At 40.3% G+C, this 5,186-nt stretch overlaps 1 long non-coding RNA gene across 1 annotated transcript; it reads left to right on the top strand.

The window, feature by feature from the left end:
- The first annotated feature begins 1,637 nt into the window (after window positions 1-1,637).
- On the top strand, window positions 1,638-4,532 carry LOC311272727. The gene is made up of 4 exons (XR_014624595.1): window positions 1,638-1,749; window positions 2,249-2,305; window positions 3,763-3,842; window positions 4,381-4,532. It is a non-coding gene; the product is annotated as an uncharacterized lncRNA (long non-coding RNA).
- The last annotated feature ends 654 nt before the right edge of the window (window positions 4,533-5,186 follow it).

Below are 5,186 nucleotides of genomic sequence, written 5' to 3'. Positions count from 1 at the left end.
ATGAAACCTTTGTATCAGAGGTAGGGAAGAGTACCCACTTCCACACAGACATTCACTTTTGGACCCCTTGAACAAAGATCCAGAATGCACCCACACATGCACGATGCACACATCTTTCTACAACAGCAACAAAGACACCCAGTGAAGGCGATGGACTAAACCCAACAGACGATGCTCACTTTACTGCCGAGGCAGATCGAGGTGACACGCTGAGTCATAGTTTGCTTTATTTTCTTCCAAGAGACAGGAACTCTGCATGATCGTTTTTTTGGTGAATCCCTTTAAAGGAGACGGGACAAGCGAGTTATTTGGATGACACTGTTGACGTAGCAACTGCGGGTCATGTGGTTACTTAGAACCATTGCATTACCTGGCGTCCTCTGATTAATTTCTTCCTCAGATGAATTGGATCATGACATCTTTATCCTCCCCCCTCCTGTAAGTGAGTCATGGCAACCCCGCTATGGCAGCGTCGTCAGGCAGAATGTGATTGAATGTGAATAATGTGGGGGGGGGGGGCATAAACCATTAGGATTATAGACTCAATGCGGCCTCGTGACCTCAAGTTTTGTCTGGGCCGACCACTACTCTCCCTAGTCAACATGCATCAGGGAAGCTTATTAGACACACACAAACACACACACACACACACACATACTTGTGCGTGCACATACACACACCTGACCAATCCATTACAGCAACCGGTGGACTGATAACCATACAAAGCGACAGATGCAAGATGGAGCCACAGAAGAGCTCATTGACCTCTGCTCTGTTCTGGGCGCTGTGCTCGCTGGCGCAAATTACCCGTCCATCCGTCCCATGCATCCTGCCAGCAAAATGAAAGCGACTGCGGATCACCGCGTCTCCTGCACAGATATAGCCAGCTCCTGTCCAGAGATTTCAGGCCTTTCATGCGTGTGTATGCATGACAAGGAGAGAAAAAAACACAGAGGAAGTGAGGGAGAGAGAAGTTCAACAGTGACTTCTAATAAAAGACAGTGACGTGATGACATGCTTCTGTGGGGTTTTCTGCTCTGATGTGTCCTCTAGGAACATTTATCTTAACTTGAATCAAAATTTTAAATGTGTAGTATAAAGCCGCTCCTGTCCGTTGTAACAGTAGCTAAAGCATTTTAGCCAGCAAGCTACAGGTAAAAAAAATAGCTAGCTATGTTGTCCCAGTGGCCAATTGCAGTATTGCAACAAAATATCCCCTTTTACTTCAGAAGCATTTGCCCCATAGACCTCCATTATAAAAGACATATCTGCATAACTTTTGATAGGACAACTGCTACTAAAGAGGCAATCTTGTTTATCTGAACTTAGCTTGGAGTTATTGTTTGTTGTTGATGTGTTGAAATGTTAATGCTTTTAGCTAACGTTAGCCGAGCAGACATTTTTAGCTAATTTATGTATGATATACAGATAAAATGCTAAAACTTTTGGGTAAATATGGCGGCACTGGCTCACGTTATTGATGTCAACTAATTCAGACAGAAAGAGCTTATTTAACCGGCAACGCTTGAACGCACCAGTAAAGAATGTGGGACAAGCGGGGAATGCGTGGGCGGGGCTAGCGTGAGAAACACACTGCGCATGTGCAGTGGGCCGCACAGCTCAGAAGTCAATTAAATATAACGTCATGATTGTTTTTGGCTAATGCTCTTGGCCACACAATGCTTCTATCTCCATAAATCTTCTCTTCATCTTCAATGACGTGTCTTTTCTTTACTAAGGACCACAAAGGTATTAACTTCTCCCATAACGTCAAACAAGCAAGAAACTTCTAATTAGCATTAGCGAGCTAACTTTATTAGTGTTAGCTTGCCTGCTTAAAGTCATAAGCTAATGTTACATGAGTCGATACAGTGATGTTACTGCTTTATTGTGCTCCATAAATTTAAAGTTAAAGCTAGATAGAAAAAAAAGCACCTGGCCCCATTGAATCACTCCAGCAGCTTGTTCCTGAAAAACACTCCTTTTATTTTAAGTATAAATATTTACCCATTGATTGAATGTTTTTGGCATTTGTTTTGCTTGAATAAAAGTGCACAGTCTCTCCAGAGAGCAGTTTAATTTGACCATGTTTCTGCCAATTTGTCCTCCCCTAACTCCTCTTGTTTGTTACATCAACCTCCTACAAGTCAGTCAAGCATAAATAGGTGTGCGGCTGTCAATATGATAATCTCATTATTTATTCATTCAGCATTTCTGTTTGTCTTTCTTGCTCTTTGTTTCTCACAAGTGTCACAAATGGAAACAGCCGGGGGGGAGATTTCCCATGTTGCCACGGTGTGAAAAGGTCAGTACACACACATATATGCACACATACACGCACATACATGCACACACACACACACACACACGCACAGTTCATTACATGAACAAAGATCAAACCCTTGCAATGAACTGAACATCACCCACGGTCTTCCCTTCGATTTTTCCCTGCATCTCCATCCTCCTTGTTCTTATGTTTTATCTCCCACTCATTCATAAAGTGTTCAGTTTGAACATAAGGATTTCTTCCCTCTGACGACAGCAGAGGACCCAGTGGTAAGGTGCATCAAAGTTTGTTTCAAGTTGGCGTGCAGATGCTGGCTTTTTAGTCTGTAGCTCTGATTGGCTTTTTACACTGAGTATTTGGAAGTCTGGCCCTTTTTAGTCAATGTACTTCTTAAGTAATGCGAACGCCGACACGAGCCAACAGTGTGTTGATGGATCCATTCATCATAGCTAAAGCTTTGGCTTCATAACTTTGAATGATTGCAGGCTAATTAAATTGTCCAAAGTGTTTATGAATGTGGATCGAAACAAAAGCATGGCCTCTAGCTGTAGAGATGTATTATTGGGACTATTTCAGATGAGCTGTTGTAAATCACAAAAGGAAACCTGAGGGTGACACCAGAGGAAAAGTCAGGAACCAGCAAATTCATTAGGATTCATCTTCTTAGAACCATGAATCTGTGTACAAAAGATTGTCCCAATCCATTTTTATAGATATTGAAACATTTCACCAAAAACACAAAAATCTCGACCTTTCAGTGGCACTAGAGGTAGAGGTAAAGCCAAAGGTCCAAAGTCCAACGCATGCGTATATCTAAACGACTGAAAAGGTCGATTTCCAGTTACTCCTATAACAACATGATATCACCATTACTAAGACAATATGAAAATTGCAGTGTACCAGTGACAGGTGGCCGGACCTTTGTTGTACACTCACAGTTTGGTTAGGTTTAGGAAAACATTGTGGTTTGGGTTTAAATAACTGCTTACCCAACTTATCACAACGTACTAATGTTATGTACGTAACTGCAGTTACGTTAGGTACGTGACGTAACTTGCAGTGTACCACTGACAGGTGTACTTGACCTTTGTTGTACACTATATACTACCTCGCCTGACTTCCTCCTCTGTTGTTGGAATGATTACTAACATGGCCATCCTGGGATGCAAAGCAAAAGTAAATTAAAAAAAATAAACTTTAATATTTCACAACAGACAATTAAATTTTTCGTACCACTTTCTAATATGTCAGGCTTTATACATTTTAATTAATTCATGGGAAATCCATTCTTTATTAATACTTTATTTCTCAGTAATATTATGTTTTAGGTGGTTGAAGTTAAAAGATCTCTTTGCTCTGTGTTTATCCTTCTCCAGAACACTTATTTTGTCTATTTATAAACTATTTATAAAGGGCGTTGATTTAAAATGAGAAAATGGTCTCCTTTAAAGCTGCTTTCACTTTCTTCCTTCCAGAGAAAATGAAATTGATCCATCATGCAGTCTGAAGTGTTGGCGTGGTGCTGCAGTGTTAATGATCTACAGGGAGCACGTGGGTAAGTTTGAAGTCTCATTCACGGCGCATTGAGCTGAATGATGTGTGTGCACAACATTTAAAAGTCATCTGATAGCGAGATAAGAGGCCGGGACGGCGTCGCTGCTTCTGCTGAGATAATGAGTCAGTCAATATCAATTGAGTACAGCAAACACAGTGCTATTGGCATAACAGATCACTGATCGATTAAGTGGCACATCACCAGTTACTGTGTCCAAATAAAAGAATAATAAAAGGTCAGATTAGTAGGTATTAGGGGCTGTATATTGTTTTATAGATGCATTTGTTTGATTTGGTTAATTGGAAGGAGCTGAGTAAAAAAAAATAGATTTTTAAACTGCTAATAGAGCAGCTGTAAATATGTGTACAATATTTAATATTAACAAAGCATCAAATGCTATGTGTAAAGTGGTTGTTCATAGTGTTAAAACAGAGAGAGTTAACACCCAGCTCTACAGTTCCTCTCAGCTCTCTGGAGCTTTTACACTTGCTTCTCTCATTGTTTTGATTTTACAGCCAGCAACTTTAATCGTTCACAGATGCAGCCGTTTGAAGAGAAAGAATGAGCCATTCGGTCCAATAACATTTGGAAAGTCTAGAAGAGCCGCAGTGGAGCGTCGTGCCTGCCTTATGAGATGTTTGTGTTTCTACTGTGGTTGAGAAGGCAACATACTTAAATCATTTCATTATTTGTCTGTTTTAAGTGTGATCCTTAATATTTCGTTTTTTGAAAATTGACCGGTGACAGTCAGGTTCTAAACATGAATGTGACATCACACATATACCCCACGCAGACACGTATAACCATGACCGTATCAGTGGTTTGCAGAAAAAAAAATTGTTTGCACCTGCTCAACACCAAGCAGCAGACAAATACAGCGACCAGCTCTCAATCATATTAGAGCATTGCGCCACTAAAGGAAGAGACAGATATAACAAAGCTAAAGGAGAGTCAATATTAGACTTACATTTGTCCCAAACACCAAATCGCATTATTGCTATGTTGTTTTGTGTCAGTCATTTACCAACACAGTTGCCTTTTTAACTTTATTCAGTGAAATCTTGTCAGTGTTTATGGCTTGATACGTTGTTCAAAAAATTAATCCAGGTTAAAACAAAAACCACAGCCGTCACCTGGTTAGAAATCAGGACGGCAGAGCATGAAAAAAGAAAAAACATTCTCATAAAAAGCAAGCTGTTCTGGCTCTCCTTTTTTAAACAGTCTGTCACTCTTGCAAAGTATGAAACAGGCACAGCACACTCAATATACAGACACTTTTCTAAAATTGAGACATAAACTTTAAAGCTGTGAGATTTTCCCCAGTCTTCTGACGCCACAATATCA

The sequence above is a fragment of the Pagrus pagrus genome (assembly GCF_965226575.1).
Source record: "Pagrus pagrus genome assembly, chromosome: 17".
Classification (NCBI taxonomy): Eukaryota; Metazoa; Chordata; class Actinopteri; order Spariformes; family Sparidae; genus Pagrus; species Pagrus pagrus.
This window is presented reverse-complemented; position numbering and strand designations above follow the sequence as displayed.